Below are 17,702 nucleotides of genomic sequence, written 5' to 3' on the forward strand. Positions count from 1 at the left end.
TTCAGAGACTTGTCCCTGAGCCACTCCTGCGTTGTCTTGGCTGTGTGCTTAGGGTTGTTGTCCTGTTGGAAGGTGAACCTTCGCCCTAGTCTGAGGTCCTGAGAGCTCTGGAACAGGTTTTCATCAAATCAAATTTGAGATCAAGGATCTCTCTGTACTTTGCTCCGTTCATCTTTGCCTTGATCCTGACTAGTATCCCAGTCCCTGACGGTGAAAAACATCCCCACAGCATGATGCTGGCACCACCATGCTTCACCGTAGGGATGGTGCCCGGTTTCCTCCAGACGTGATGCTTGGCATTCAGACTAAAGAAATCTTGGTTTCATCAGACCAGAGAATCTTGTTTCTCATGGTCTGAGAGTTTTTAGGTGCCTTTTGGCAAACTCCAAGCAGACTGTCATGAGTCTCATAGTAAAGGGTATGAATACTTATGTAAATAAGGTATTTCTGTTAGAGTTTTTTTTATATACATTTGCAAAAATGTAAATACAAACTGTTTTCGCTTTGTTATTATGGAGTATTGTGTGTAGATTTCGGAATTATTTTTTATTTAATACATTTTAGAATAATGCTGTAACATAACAAAATGTGACAAAAGTCAAGGGGTCTGAATACTTTCCGAAGGTACTGTATGTGTGTGTATACAGTGGGGCAAAAAAGTATTTAGTCAGCCACCAATTGTGAAAGTTCACCCACTTAAAAAGATGAGAGAGGCCTGTAATTTTCATCACTGGTACACTTCAACTATGACAGACAAAATGAAAAGAAAAAAAATCCAGAAAATCACATTGTAGGATTTTTAATGAATTGATTTGCAAATTATGGTGGAAAATAAGTATTTGGTCAATAACAAAAGTTTATCTCAATACTTTGTTATATACCCTTTGTTGGCAATGACAGAGGTCAAACGTTTTTTGTAAGTCTTCCCAAGGTTTTCACACACTGTTGCTGGTATTTTGGCCCATTCCTCCATGCAGATCTCTAGAGCAGTGATGTTTTGGGCTGTTGCTGGGCAACACGGACTTTCAACTCCCTCCAAAGATTTTCTATGGGGTTGAGATCTGGAGACTGGCAAGGCCACTCCAGGACCTTGAAATGCTTCTTACGAAGCCACTCCTTCGTTGCCCGGGTGGTGCGTTTGGGATCATTGTCATGCTGAAAGACCCAGCCACGTTTCATCTTCAATGCCCTTGCTGATGGAAGGAGGTTTTCACTCAAAATCTCACGATACATGGCCCCATTCATTCTTTCCTTTACACGGATCAGTAGTCCTGGTCCCTTCGCAGAAAAACAGCCCCAAAGCATGATGTTTCCACCCCCATGCTTCACAGTAGGTATGGTGTTCTTTGCATGCAACTCAGCATTCTTTGTCCTCCAAACACAACGAGTTGAGTTTTTACCAAAAAGTTCTATTTTGGTTTCATCTGACCATATGACATTCTCCCAATCTTCTTCTGGATCATCCAAATGCTCTCTAGCAAACTTCAGATGGGCCTGGACATGTACTGGCTTAAGCAGGGAGACACGTCTGGCACTGGAGGATTTGAGTCGCTGGCGGCGTAGTGTGTTACTGATGGTAGGCTTTGGTCCCCCCGTGTGGTTCTGGGATTTTTGCTCACCGTTCTTGTGATCATTTTGACCCCACGGGGTGAGATCTTGCGTGGAGCCCCAGATCGAGGGAGATTATCAGTGGTCTTGTATGTCTTCCATTTCCTAATAATTGCTCCCACAGTTGATTTCTTCAAACCAAGCTGCTTACCTATTGCAGATTCAGTCTTCCCAGCCTGGTGCAGGTCTACAATTTTGTTTCTGGTGTCCTTTGACAGCTCTTTGGTCTTGGCCATAGTGGAGTTTGGAGTGTGACTGTTTGAGGTTGTGGACAGGTGTCTTTTATACTGATAACAAGTTCAAACAGGTGCCATTAATACAGGTAACGAGTGGAGGACAGAGGAGCCTCTTAAAGAAGAAGTTAAAAAGATGAGAGAGGTCTGTGAGAGCCAGAAATCTTGCTTGCTTGTATACAGGTCTGTGAGAGCCAGAAATCTTGCTTGTTTGTAGGTGACCAAATACTTATTTTCCACCATAAATTCATTAAAAATCCTACAATGTGATTTTCTGGATTTTTTTTCCTCATTTTGTCTGTCATAGTTGAAGTGTACCTATGATGAAAATTACAGGCCTCTCTCATCTTTTTAAGTGGGAGAACTTGCACAATTGGTGGCTGACTAAATACTTTTTTGCCCCACTGTATATACATTGCTCAAAAAATAAAGGGAACACTTAAACAACACAATGTAACTCCAAGTCAATCACACGTCTGTGAAATCAAACTGTCCACTTAGGAAGCAACACTGATTGACAATACATTTCACATGCTGTTGTGCAAATGGAATAGACAACAGGTGGAAATTATAGGCAATTAGCAAGACACCCCCAATAAAGGAGTGGTTCTGCAGGTGATAACCACAGACCACTTCTCAGTTCCTATGCTTTCTGGCTGATGTTTTGGTCACTTTTGAATGCTGGCGGTGCTTTCACTCTAGTGACAGTGAAGATGAGGTCTCAGAGTCTGATGTTCAAGAGGTGGACATTGAGGAGGTCCAGGGAGAAGACATGGAAGCCTGAGAGGAAGACAACCAAAGCTTTAGTTTCTAGACTATCATTTTAAAGATGTATGTTGAAAACTTTTTTGGGAGATGCGATGGTGTAACAGTTCTCCTCGTCATCTGAGGAAGAGTAGTCAAGATCGGACCAATGCGCAGCATGGTATGTGTCCATGTTAATATTTAATAAATCAACTGCACACTGAATAACAAAACAACAAAGTGAAAGACAGAAACAAAACAGTTCTGTCTGGTGCAGACACAACAGAAAATAATCACCCACAAAACACAAGTGGGAAAAGGCTACCTAAGTATGATTCTCAATCAGAGACAACAAACGACACCTGCCTCTGATTGAGAACCATACTAGGCCAAACACGTAGAAAATATAACATAGAAAAAAGAACATAGACAACCCACCCCAACTCCCGCCCTGACCAACCTAACACAAAGACATAAAGAAGAAACTAAGGTCAGAACGTGACAGATGGATCATTCAATATTTCCTTTCTTTGGTTGTCCAGTGAAATCATCCCATGTGAAGAGTCAACTCATTTAATTAAAGTTCAGTTCGTAACTAAATCATTTTAAAAATGTATTTTGGAAGGATTTAATCATTTGCAATTATGTCTACTTATGATAAGGTAAAAGGTTTATGTTTGTCTCCATATGATATGGTAAATATATCCAATGCAAAAAAACAATTACATTTAATTGGTATTAATATTAATTTGCATATATTTCCATTAATTCCCATATATTCCTGTTAATTCCCATATATTCCTGTTAAGTCCCACAGAAAGTTTCCACCTCTGAATATTCCACAAAATGTGCAACCCTAACACCATCATATACATACACTGAGTGTACAAAACATTACAAACACCTAATATTGACTTGCACCCGCTTTTTTCAGAACAGCCTCAATTCATCGGGACATGGACTCTACAAGGTTTCGAAAGTGTTCCACAGGGATGCTGGTTCATGTTGACTCCAATGCTTCCCACAGTTGTGTCAAGTTGGCTGGATGTCCTTTGGGTGGTGGACCATTCTTGATACACACTGGAAACTGCTGAGCGTGAAAGACCCAGCAGCGTTGCAGTTCTTGACACAAACTGGTACCTGACACCTACTACCATACCCCGTTCAAAGGCACTTCAATATTTTGTCTTGTCCATTCACCCTCTGAATGGCACACACACACACAATCCATGTCTCAATTTCCTCAAGGCTTAAAAATCCTTCTTTAATCTGTCTCCTCCCCTTCACTGATTAAAGTGGATTTAACAAGTGACATCAATAAGGGATCACAGCCTTCACCTGGATTCACCTGGTCAGTCTGTCATGGAAAGAGCAGGTGTTCTTAATGTTTTGTACACTCGTGTATATATTTATATTCTGGACTCTGACATTCCTCATTCTGATATTTCTTAATTCCTTTCTCTTAATGTTTTGGATTTGTGTGTATTGTTTTGTGTTGTTAGGTATTACTGAACTGTTGGAGTTAGAAACATAAGCATTTCGCTGCACCTGCCGTAACATCTGCTAAATATGTGTAAGCAACCAATAACATTTTATTTTATTTGAACTGGGTGGGACTTCCTATGGTTTAAGGAAGGATCAAACAATTTCATCCACGTCATCAGGAGGGATCAGCCAATTAATTATACTTGTTCAAACACACTCCAGATGGCAGTGTATCAGCAGCGCCACCTGCCGACAGAAAAGAGAACAGCAGTCGTGACTAAATAAAGATGTAAAATCAGTATGTCACCAGCAGGGGTCAGGAGAGGCTAAGGGAGGCAGCGTAGGCTGAGGGGAGAGAGAAAGAAAAAGAGAGAAAGATAGGAGGGGGGGGGTTAATGCAGCAGGTGTTATGGTTTCACAGTTTTAAATGTCACCCACATCTCTTATTTCGCTATCTGTTTAACGACCCTGCTCTGTTTGTCCTTTACACAATCACAGCAGTACACAGAGGAGGGAGGGGAGAGGGGAGGTAGAGGAGAGAGAGAGAACAGCTGTCTTTGCATCTTTATCCTTCTAAACAGACAGAGATGGCCTGATAAGGACACAATACCCTGTCTTCCTCTGTGATGTCTCTGTTTTCTACCCTTATATTTTCTTGAACCTCCTCTAGCTTGGAGCTGACATAGTGTGTCAAGTTTCAATGTCACGTGCACAAGTACAGTGAAATGCCTTTCTTGCAAGCTCTAACCCCAAAAATGCTGTAATCAATAACAATATAATAGTCAAAATAACAAGGTAGAACAAAAACACACAAGATAAGAAATAGGAAGAACACGATAAAGTAAATAAGCTAACTATAGTGAACAGTGATGAAAGGGATCCTGTCACAGTAATGAGGATACAGGTGTATCAGCCCAGATTGACTCTTCTGTTTACAAACATCTGTCATTATCAATACAGATGACTGGAGAGGAGATCATTTCTGACCGCAGGAGGCTTTTTAGTGATCAGATTCATTGATTATGTTTCATTTCTGGTGTTATGAGACTTTAATTCTACATATAAACCTCTGGACATGTTAAGATGGTGCCGAAGAGGATGGCTGACGTTTTACATGCTCGTAACCAACTGTGTTATTTTGTTCATTTTTTTGAGTTTGTAACTTATTTTGTAACTGATTTTGTACATTATGTTGCTGCTTATGACCGGAAATAACTTCTGGACATCAGAACAGCGATTACTCACCACGAACTGGAAGAACATTTTCCTTTAACAAGGATATACTGCTTTCCCAGGAACAGGCCCAAATCCCTGTAATTTGCTTGAAGAAAAGGCGGAGGAAAATGGGCTGCAGGTCGGGCTGCCTTCTGAGAATCCGTAGGTGAGCGAGTAACTCTCACTGCCATCCGTCCTACTGTCTAAGTTGCAATCATTGGAAAATAAAATTGATAAAAAGATAATCCTACCAACGGGACATTAAAAACGGTAATATCTTGTGTTTCACTGAGTCGTGGCTGAACGACGACACGGACAATATAGATCTGGCGAGATTTTCCATGCACCGGCAGAACAGAGAAGCTACGTCTGGTAGGGATGGGGGGTGGGGGTGTGTGTCTTTTTGTCAACAACAGCTAGTGTGCGACATCTAATATTAAAGAAGTCTCGAGGTATTGCTCGCCTGAGGTAGAGTACCTTATGATAAGCTATAGACCACACTATCTACCTAGAGAGTTCTCATCTGTATTATTCGTAGCCATCTATTTACCACCACAGACCGATGCTGGCACTATGACCGCACTCAACCAAAAAAAAAATGTTCATCCAGAAGTGCCGTTTCTAGTGGCCGGAGACTTTAATGCAGGCAAACTTAAATCAGTTTTACCACATTTTTACCTGCATGTCACATGTCGAATCAAATCAAATCAAAGTTGATTTGTTACGTGCGCCGAATACAACAGGTGTAGGTAGACCATACAGTGAAATGTTTACTTACAGGCTCTAACCAATAGTGCAAAAAAGGTATTAGGTAAACAATAGGTAGGTAAAGAAATAAAACAACAGTAAAAAGACAGGCTATATACAGTAGTGAGGCTATAAAAGTAGTGAGGCTACATACAGACACCGGTTAGTCAGGCTGATTGAGGTAGTATGTACATATGGTTAAAGTGACTATGCATATATGATGAACAGAGAGTAGCAGTGGTGTAAAAGAGGGGTTGGTGGGTGGTGGGTGGGACACCAGAAGGAAAAGAATTCTCGACCAGCTTCACTCCACACACAGAGATGCATACGAAGCTCTCCCCCGTCCTCCATTTGGAAAATCTGACCATAATTATATCCTCTTGATTCCTGCTTACAAGCAAAAACTATAGCAGGAAGTACCAGTGACTCAATAAAAAAGTGGTCAGATGATGCAGATGCTCCGCTACAGGACTGTTTTGCTGGCACAGACTGGAATATGTTCCGGGATTCATCCAATGGCATTAAGGAGTACACCACTTCAGTCATCGGCTTCATCAATAAGTGCATTGACATTGTCGTCCCCACAGTGACCGTACTTACATAACCACAAGCAACATCCGCATCGAGCTATGGGCTAGAGCTGCCGCTTTCAAGTGGTGGGACACTAATCCGGACGCTTATAAGAAATCCCGCTATGCCCTCAGACGAACCATCAAACAAGAAAAGCGTCAATACAGGATTAAGATTAAGAAACAGGCTCTGACACTCGTCGGATGTGGCAGGGCTTGAAAACTATTACGGACTACAAAGGGAAACCCAGATGTGAGCTGTGCAGTGACGAGAGCCTACCAGATGAGCTACATGTCTTTTATGCTTGCTTCGAGGCAAGCAACACTGAAGCATGCACGAGAGCACCAGCTGTTCTGGATGACTTTGTGATAACGCTCTTGGTGGCCGATGTGAGCAAGACCTTTAGACAGGTCAACATTCACAAAGCAGCGGGGCAGATGGATTACCAGGACGTGTTCTCAAAGCATGCGCGGACCAACTGGTAAGTGTCTTCACTGACATATTCAACCTCTCCTTGACCGAGTCTGTAATACCTACATGTTTCAAGCAGACCACCATAGCCCCTGTGCCCAAGGAAGCGAAGGTAACCTGCCTAAAATATTACCACCCCGTAGCACTCACGTCTGTAGCCATGAAATGCTTTGAAAGGCTGGTCATGGCTCACATCAACAGCATCCACCTGGACACCTTAGACCCATTCCAATTCGCATACCGCCACAAAAGATCTCAATCTCAATCGCACTCCACACTGCCCTTTCCCACCTGGACAAAAGGAACACCTATGTGAGAATGCTGTTCATTGACCACAGCTCAGCGTTCAACACCATAGTGCCCACGAAGCTCATCCCTAAGCTAAGGACCCTGGGACTAAACACCTCCCTCTGCAACTGGATCCTGGACTTCCTGACGGGCCGAACCTAGGTGATAAGGGTAGGCAACAACATGTCTGCCACACTTATCCTCAACCCTGGAGCCACTCAGGGGTGTGTACTTAGTCCCCTCCATGACTGCGTGGCCAAACACGACTGCAACTCTCTCATTAAGTTTGCTGACGACACAACAGGGGTAGGCCTGACCACCGACAACTATGAGACATCCTATAGGGAGGAGGTCAGAGAACTGGCAGTGTGGTGCCAGGACAACAACCCTTCCCTCAATGTGAGCAAGACAAAGGAGCTGATCGTGGACTACTGGAAAAGGTGGGCCGTACAGGCCCCCATTAACATCGACGAGGCTGTAGTGGAGCGGGTCGAGAGTTTCAAGTTCCTTAGTGTCCACATCACCAACGAACTATCAGGGTCCAAATACACCAGGACAGTCCTGAAGGGGGCACGACAGAACCTTTTCCCCTCAGGAGACTGAAAAGATTTGGTATGGGTCCCCAGATCCTAAAGAAGTTCTACAGCTGCACTATCGAGAACATCCTGACGGGTTGCATCACTGCCTGGTATGGCAATTGCTCGGCATCTGACCGTAAGGCGCTACAGAGGGTAGTGAGAACGGCCCAGTACATCACTGGGGCCAAGCTTCCTGCCATCCAGGACCTATATAATAGGCGGTGTCAGAGGAAAGCCCATAAAATTGTCAGAGACTCCAGTCACCCAAGTCATAGACTGTTTTCTATGCTACCGCACGGCAAGCGGTATTGGAGCGCCTAGGACCAAAAGGCTCCTTAACAGCTTCTACTCCCAAGCCATAAGACTGCTGAACAATTAATCAGACTGCCACCGGCCTATTTACAATAAACCCATCTCCCCCACATTTGTTTGTAAATTTGTATGCATAGTCACTTCACCCTACCTACATGTACAAATTACCTCAACTTAACCTGTACCCCCACAGATTTACTCTATACCGGTACCCCTGTATATAACCTCGTTATTGTTATTTTTTTTGTAATGATCATGCTGTTTAATCAGCTTTTTGATATGCCACACCTGTCAGGTGGATGGATTATCTTTGCAAAGGAGAAATGCTCACCAACAGAGATGTAAAAACATTTTTGAACACATTTTGAGAGAAATACGCTTCATGTGCATATGAGACATTTCTGGGAAAATATAAACGCAACAATAAAAGATCCCAGAAATGTCCCATATGCACATGAAGCTTATTTCTCTCAAAATGTGTGCAAAAATGTTTTTACATCTCTGTTGGTGAGCATTTCTCCTTTGCAAAGATAATCCATCCACCTGACAGGTGTGGCATATCAAAAAGCTGATTAAACAGCATGATCATTACACAGGTGCACCTTGTGCTGGGGACAATAAAAGGCCACTCTAAAAATGTACAGTTTTGTCACACAACACAATGCCACAGATGTCTTAAGGTTCGAGGAAGCGTGCAATTGAATTGCTGACTGCAGGAATGTCCACCAGAGCTGTTGCCAGAGAATTTTATGTTAATTTCTCTACCTACCATAAGCCGCCTCCAACGTCATTCTAGAGAATTTGGCAGTATGTCCAACTGGCTTCACAACCGCAGACCACATGTAACCACACCAGCCCAGGACCTCCACATCAGCAGCCACCCGGAGCAGCCACCCGGAGACCAGCCACCCGGAGACCAGCCACCCGGACAGCAGCCACCCGGAGACCAGCCACCGGACAGCAGCCACCCGGAGACCAGCCACCCGGACAGCAGCCACCTGGAGACCAGCCACCCGGACAGCAGCCACCCGGAGACCAGCCACCTGGAGACCAGCCACCCAGACAGCAGCCACCCCTGAGACCAGAGACCAGCCACCCAGAGACAGCAGCCACCCAGAGACCAGCCACCCGGACAGCAGCCACCCGGAGACCAGCCACCCGGAGACCAGCCACCCGGACAGCAGCCACCCGGAGCAGCCACCCGGACAGCAGCCACCCAGAGACCAGCCACCCGGACAGCAGCCACCCAGAGACCAGCCACCCGGACAGCAGCCACCCAGAGACCAGCCACCCAGAGACCAGCCACCCAGGACAGCAGCCACCCAGAGACCAGCCACCCGGAGACCAGCCACCCGGAGACCAGCCACCCGGAGACCAGCCACCCGGAGACCAGCACCCGGACAGCAGCCACCCGGAGCAGCCACCCGGAGACCAGCCACCCGGACAGCAGCCACCCGGAGCAGCCACCCGGACTATTGACTGACCTATTGACTGATCTATTGACTGACCTGTTGACTGACCTATTGACTGACCTGTTGACTGACCTGTTGACTGACCTATTGACTGACCTGTTGACTGACCTATTGACTGACCTGTTGACTGACCTATTGACTGACCTGTTGACTGACCTATTGACTGACCTGTTGACTGACCTGTTGACTGACCTGTTGACTGACCTGTTGACTGACCTATTGACTGACCTGTTGACTGACTTGTTGACTGACCTATTGACTGAGCTGTTGACTGACCTATTGACTGACCTGTTGACTGACCTATTGACTGACCTGTTGACTGACCTGTTGACTGATCTATTGACTGACCTATTGACTGATCTATTGACTGAGCTGTTGACTGACCTGTTGACTGACCTATTGACTGACCTGTTGACTGACCTATTGACTGACCTGTTGACTGCCTTTTTGCAGCTGTGGGTAAAAGGGAAGGACACACCTTCCTTTGGCCCTGTCCAGGGCTCAGTGGTGTAACTAAGTAGGGGAGACAGGCCTTGTGTTGAGCTGATTGTTATTAAAGAGATTCTCTTGTTGTCCAGGTGCTCTGAGACACAGGTCACACTGGCCCACTGAAGGACATGCTATTTCTTTCTCTGTCTCTCTGCATGCTGGGAGTGTTTGGTGCATGCTGGGAATTGTGTGAGTGAGTGCGAGTGTTGTGTAGAGTTAGATATCTTGGATTTTCTTTTACGTTTCCTTTTCTTGGTTCTATCTTTTTTTTCTTCCTCTGCATGTTTAAGGTTATTATTATTTTTATTTAGGTGTTGTGGTAGAATTAACTATATTGTTTTTCGTGTCAAAATTACCCTGGTTTTGGCGGGGATGGTGACCCACATGGGGACGCCGTCCCTGTCACTTCGGCACGGCTTTAGGTGTGTTACTGAAGCTACTGTCACTGTGGAGGAGTTTCTGGTCGCCGTAAGAGAGAAGGTAGGATATGAGAATGTTGCTTATGCGTCACGGATTAATAAAACGGTGGTGTTTTAAAAAAAATAAGAGTGTCTTGTAGATCGTATGGTTGAGCATGGTGTACTTCTTAAAGAAGAGTGTCTTGTAGATCGTATGGTACTTCTTAAAGAAGAGTGTCTTGTAGATTGTATGGTACTTCTTAAAGAAGAGTGTCTTGTAGATCGTATGGTACTTCTTAAAGAAGAGTGTCTTGTAGATCGTATGGTACTTCTTAAAGAAGAGTGTCTTGTAGATCGTATGGTACTTTTTAAAGAAGAGTGTCTTGTAGATCGGATGGTACTTCTTAAAGAAGAGTGTCTTGTAGATCGTATGGTACTTCTTAAAGAAGAGTGTCTTGTAGATCGTATGGTACTTCTTAAAGAAGAGTGTCTTGTAGATCGTATGGTTGAGCATGGTGTACTTCTTAAAGAAGAGTGTCTTGTAGATCGTATGGTACTTCTTAAAGAAGAGCGCCTTGTAGATCGTATGGTACTTCTTAAAGAAGAGTGTCTTGTAGATCGTATGGTTGAGCATGGTGTACTTCTTAAAGGAGAGTGTCTTGTAGATCGTATGGTACTTCTTAAAGAAGAGCGCCTTGTAGATCGTATGGTACTTCTTAAAGAAGAGTGTCTTGTAGATCGTATGGTTGAGCATGGTGTACTTCTTAAAGGAGAGTGTCTTGTAGATTGGATGTTACTTCTTAAAGGAATGATTATTCAAGTTACGCCGCTTTTTTTCTCCATCAACAAGGGTAATGATTTCAAATGTACCGCCGTTTATTCCCAATGAGCTATTGGAGAGCAAGCTATTAAGGTTTGGGAAGTTAGCAAGTTTTTGGACTCAACAGACTGTATATGACTTATGCTAGTACGGGTAGTCAACAGTGTTTTGATGTTGGCCATAAGCGACATGCTTGCCCGAAAAGGGAGAAGGCAGAGGGAGGGGCGCAGGTGGTCCTCGTAACACCTGGGCCCAGTGATGTAGGGAGAGGTGGGCCGACAGCGGTAGAGCAGCCACAAGCACCTGTTGCTGAGGAACAAGTTGTCCGTGTTGAGGGCACGGAGTTGCAACTTGTACCAGAGGAGAATGCTATGCAGCAGAAAAAATTGTTGTAGAAGGTAAGGATTGATCTGAAGAGCCATTTCCTCAGACTGGTGAGGAGGTGCCCAGTACAAGTGCTGGGGTACAGGAGTGGGTTCATGTGGAGCTAATATCCCAGGTAGTGGAGGAGATGCCTGGTACGAGTGAGGGGGTACAGGAGTGGGTTCATGTGGAGCTAATATCCCAGGTAGTGGAGGAGATGCCTGGTACGAGTGATGGGGTACAGGAGTGGGTTCATGTGGAGCTAATATCCCAGGTAGTGGAGGAGATGCCTGGTACGAGTGAGGGGGTACAGGAGTGGGTTCATGTGGAGCTAATATCCCAGGTAGTGGAGGAGATGCCTGGTACGAGTGATGGGATACAGGAGTGGGTTCATGTGGAGCTAATATCCCAGGTAGTGGAGGAGATGCCTGGTACGAGTGATGGGGTACAGGAGTGGGTTCATGTGGAGCTAATATCCCAGGTAGTGGAGGAGATGCCTGGTACGAGTGAGGGGGTACAGGAGTGGGTTCATGTGGAGCTAATATCCCAGGTAGTGGAGGAGATGCCTGGTACGAGTGATGGGATACAGGAGTGGGTTCATGTGGAGCTAATATCCCAGGTAGTGGAGGAGATGCCTGGTACGAGTGATGGGGTACAGGAGTGGGTTCATGTGGAGCTAATATCCCAGGTAGTGGAGGAGATGCCTGGTACGAGTGAGGGGGTACAGGAGTGGGTTCATGTGGAGCTAATATCCCAGGTAGTGGAGGAGATGCCTGGTACGAGTGAGGGGGTACAGGAGTGGGTTCATGTGGAGCTAATATCCCAGGTAGTGGAGGAGATGCCTGGTACGAGTGATGGGATACAGGAGTGGGTTCATGTGGAGCTAATATCCCAGGTAGTGGAGGAGATGCCTGGTACGAGTGATGGGATACAGGAGTGGGTTCATGTGGAGCTAATATCCCAGGTAGTGGAGGAGATGCCTGGTACGAGTGAGGGGGTACAGGAGTGGGTTCATGTGGAGCTAATATCCCAGGTAGTGGAGGAGATGCCTGGTACGAGTGATGGGGTACAGGAGTGGGTTCATGTGGAGCTAATATCCCAGGTAGTGGAGGAGATGCCTGGTACGAGTGATGGGGTACAGGAGTGGGTTCATGTGGAGCTAATATCCCAGGTAGTGAGATGCCTGGTACGAGTGATGGGGTACAGGAGTGGGTTCATGTGGAGCTAATATCCCAGGTAGTGGAGGAGATGCCTGGTACGAGTGAGGGGATACAGGAGTGGGTTCATGTGGAGCTAATATCCCAGGTAGTGGAGGAGATGCCTGAGTGATGGGATACAGGAGTGGGTTCATGTGATGGGATACAGGAGTGGGTTCATGTGGAGCTAATATCCCAGGTAGTGGAGGAGATGCCTGGTACGAGTGATGGGATACAGGAGTGGGTTCATGTGGAGCTAATATCCCAGGTAGTGGAGGAGATGCCTGGTACGAGTGATGGGATACAGGAGTGGGTTCATGTGGAGCTAATATCCCAGGTAGTGGAGGAGATGCCTGGTACGAGTGATGGGGTACAGGAGTGGGTTCATGTGGAGCTAATATCCCAGGTAGTGGAGGAGATGCCTGGTACGAGTGATGGGATACAGGAGTGGGTTCATGTGGAGCTAATATCCCAGGTAGTGGAGGAGATGCCTGGTACGAGTGATGGGATACAGGAGTGGGTTCATGTGGAGCTAATATCCCAGGTAGTGGAGGAGATGCCTGGTACGAGTGATGGGTACAGGAGTGGGTTCATGTGGAGCTAATATCCCAGGTAGTGGAGGAGATGCCTGGTACGAGTGAGTGATGGGGTACAGGAGTGGGTTCATGTGGAGCTAATATCCCAGGTAGTGGAGGAGATGCCTGGTACGAGTGAGGGGGTACAGGAGTGGGTTCATGTGGAGCTAATATCCCAGGTAGTGGAGGAGATGCCTGGTACGAGTGATGGGGTACAGGAGTGGGTTCATGTGGAGCTAATATCCCAGGTAGTGGAGGAGATGCCTGGTACGAGTGAGGGGTACAGGAGTGGGTTCATGTGGAGCTAATATCCCAGGTAGTGGAGGAGATGCCTGGTACGAGTGAGGGGGTACAGGAGTGGGTTCATGTGGAGCTAATATCCCAGGTAGTGGAGGAGATGCCTGGTACGAGTGATGGGGGATACAGGAGTGGGTTCATGTGGAGCTAATATCCCAGGTAGTGGAGGAGATGCCTGGTACGAGTGATGGGGTACAGGAGTGGGTTCATGTGGAGCTAATATCCCAGGTAGTGGAGGAGATGCCTGGTACGAGTGATGGGGTACAGGAGTGGGTTCATGTGGAGCTAATATCCCAGGTAGTGGAGGAGATGCCTGGTACGAGTGATGGGGTACAGGAGTGGGTTCATGTGGAGCTAATATCCCAGGTAGTGGAGGAGATGCCTGGTACAGGAGTGGGAGTGATGGGATACAGGAGTGGGTTCATGTGGAGCTAATATCCCAGGTAGTGGAGGAGATGCCTGGTACGAGTGATGGGGTACAGGAGTGGGTTCATGTGGAGCTAATATCCCAGGTAGTGGAGGAGATGCCTGGTACGAGTGATGGGGTACAGGAGTGGGTTCATGTGGAGCTAATATCCCAGGTAGTGGAGGAGATGCCTGGTACGAGTGATGGGGGTACAGGAGTGGGTTCATGTGGAGCTAATATCCCAGGTAGTGGAGGAGATGCCTGGTACGAGTGATGGGGGTACAGGAGTGGGTTCATGTGGAGCTAATATCCCAGGTAGTGGAGGAGATGCCTGGTACGAGTGATGGGGTACAGGAGTGGGTTCATGTGGAGCTAATATCCCAGGTAGTGGAGGAGATGCCTGGTACGAGTGAGGGGGTACAGGAGTGGGTTCATGTGGAGCTAATATCCCAGGTAGTGGAGGAGATGCCTGGTACGAGTGATGGGATACAGGAGTGGGTTCATGTGGAGCTAATATCCCAGGTAGTGGAGGAGATGCCTGGTACGAGTGATGGGATACAGGAGTGGGTTCATGTGGAGCTAATATCCCAGGTAGTGGAGGAGATGCCTGGTACGAGTGATGGGATACAGGAGTGGGTTCATGTGGAGCTAATATCCCAGGTAGTGGAGGAGATGCCTGGTACGAGTGATGGGGTACAGGAGTGGGTTCATGTGGAGCTAATATCCCAGGTAGTGGAGGAGATGCCTGGTACGAGTGATGGGGGTACAGGAGTGGGTTCATGTGGAGCTAATATCCCAGGTAGTGGAGGAGATGCCTGGTACGAGTGATGGGGTACAGGAGTGGGTTCATGTGGAGCTAATATCCCAGGTAGTGGAGGAGATGCCTGGTACGAGTGATGGGGTACAGGAGTGGGTTCATGTGGAGCTAATATCCCAGGTAGTGGAGGAGATGCCTGGTACGAGTGATGGGGTACAGGAGTGGGTTCATGTGGAGCTAATATCCCAGGTAGTGGAGGAGATGCCTGGTACGAGTGAGGGGGATACAGGAGTGGGTTCATGTGGAGCTAATATCCCAGGTAGTGGAGGAGATGCCTGGTACGAGTGATGGGATACAGGAGTGGGTTCATGTGGAGCTAATATCCCAGGTAGTGGAGGAGATGCCTGGTACGAGTGATGGGGTACAGGAGTGGGTTCATGTGGAGCTAATATCCCAGGTAGTGGAGGAGATGCCTGGTACGAGTGATGGGATACAGGAGTGGGTTCATGTGGAGCTAATATCCCAGGTAGTGGAGGAGATGCCTGGTACGAGTGATGGGGTACAGGAGTGGGTTCATGTGGAGCTAATATCCCAGGTAGTGGAGGAGATGCCTGGTACGAGTGATGGGATACAGGAGTGGGTTCATGTGGAGCTAATATCCCAGGTAGTGGAGGAGATGCCTGGTACGAGTGATGGGATACAGGAGTGGGTTCATGTGGAGCTAATATCCCAGGTAGTGGAGGAGATGCCTGGTACGAGTGAGGGGGTACAGGAGTGGGTTCATGTGGAGCTAATATCCCAGGTAGTGGAGGAGATGCCTGGTACGAGTGATGGGATACAGGAGTGGGTTCATGTGGAGCTAATATCCCAGGTAGTGGAGGAGATGCCTGGTACGAGTGATGGGGGTACAGGAGTGGGTTCATGTGGAGCTAATATCCCAGGTAGTGGAGGAGATGCCTGGTACGAGTGATGGGATACAGGAGTGGGTTCATGTGGAGCTAATATCCCAGGTAGTGGAGGAGATGCCTGGTACGAGTGATGGGGGTACAGGAGTGGGTTCATGTGGAGCTAATATCCCAGGTAGTGGAGGAGATGCCTGGTACGAGTGAGGGGATACAGGAGTGGGTTCATGTGGAGCTAATATCCCAGGTAGTGGAGGAGATGCCTGGTACGAGTGATGGGATACAGGAGTGGGTTCATGTGGAGCTAATATCCCAGGTAGTGGAGGAGATGCCTGGTACGAGTGATGGGGTACAGGAGTGGGTTCATGTGGAGCTAATATCCCAGGTAGTGGAGGAGATGCCTGGTACGAGTGAGGGGGTACAGGAGTGGGTTCATGTGGAGCTAATATCCCAGGTAGTGGAGGAGATGCCTGGTACGAGTGATGGGGTACAGGAGTGGGTTCATGTGGAGCTAATATCCCAGGTAGTGGAGGAGATGCCTGGTACAGTGATGGGATACAGGAGTGGGTTCATGTGGAGCTAATATCCCAGGTAGTGGAGGAGATGCCTGGTACGAGTGATGGGGTACAGGAGTGGGTTCATGTGGAGCTAATATCCCAGGTAGTGGAGGAGATGCCTGGTACGAGTGATGGGGTACAGGAGTGGGTTCATGTGGAGCTAATATCCCAGGTAGTGGAGGAGATGCCTGGTACGAGTGATGGGATACAGGAGTGGGTTCATGTGGAGCTAATATCCCAGGTAGTGGAGGAGATGCCTGGTACGAGTGATGGGAGCTAATACAGGAGTGGGTTCATGTGGAGCTAATATCCCAGGTAGTGGAGGAGATGCCTGGTACGAGTGATGGGGTACAGGAGTGGGTTCATGTGGAGCTAATATCCCAGGTAGTGGAGGAGATGCCTGGTACGAGTGATGGGGGTACAGGAGTGGGTTCATGTGGAGCTAATATCCCAGGTAGTGGAGGAGATGCCTGGTACGAGTGATGGGGTACAGGAGTGGGTTCATGTGGAGCTAATATCCCAGGTAGTGGAGGAGATGCCTGGTACGAGTGATGGGGGGTACAGGAGTGGGTTCATGTGGAGCTAATATCCCAGGTAGTGGAGGAGATGCCTGGTACGAGTGAGGGGGTACAGGAGTGGGTTCATGTGGAGCTAATATCCCAGGTAGTGGAGGAGATGCCTGGTACAGGAGTGGGTTCATGTGGAGTGAGGTGGGATACAGTGAGGGGAGTGGGTTCATGTGGAGCTAATATCCCAGGTAGTGGAGGAGATGCCTGGTACGAGTGATGGGATACAGGAGTGGGTTCATGTGGAGCTAATATCCCAGGTAGTGGAGGAGATGCCTGGTACGAGTGATGGGGGTACAGGAGTGGGTTCATGTGGAGCTAATATCCCAGGTAGTGGAGGAGATGCCTGGTACGAGTGATGGGGTACAGGAGTGGGTTCATGTGGAGCTAATATCCCAGGTAGTGGAGGAGATGCCTGGTACGAGTGATGGGGTACAGGAGTGGGTTCATGTGGAGCTAATATCCCAGGTAGTGGAGGAGATGCCTGGTACGAGTGATGGGGTACAGGAGTGGGTTCATGTGGAGCTAATATCCCAGGTAGTGGAGGAGATGCCTGGTACGAGTGATGGGGTACAGGAGTGGGTTCATGTGGAGCTAATATCCCAGGTAGTGGAGGAGATGCCTGGTACGAGTGAGGGGGTACAGGAGTGGGT

The sequence above is a fragment of the Oncorhynchus tshawytscha genome, unplaced genomic scaffold, assembly GCF_018296145.1.
Source record: "Oncorhynchus tshawytscha isolate Ot180627B unplaced genomic scaffold, Otsh_v2.0 Un_contig_6717_pilon_pilon, whole genome shotgun sequence".
Taxonomy (NCBI): Eukaryota; Metazoa; Chordata; class Actinopteri; order Salmoniformes; family Salmonidae; genus Oncorhynchus; species Oncorhynchus tshawytscha.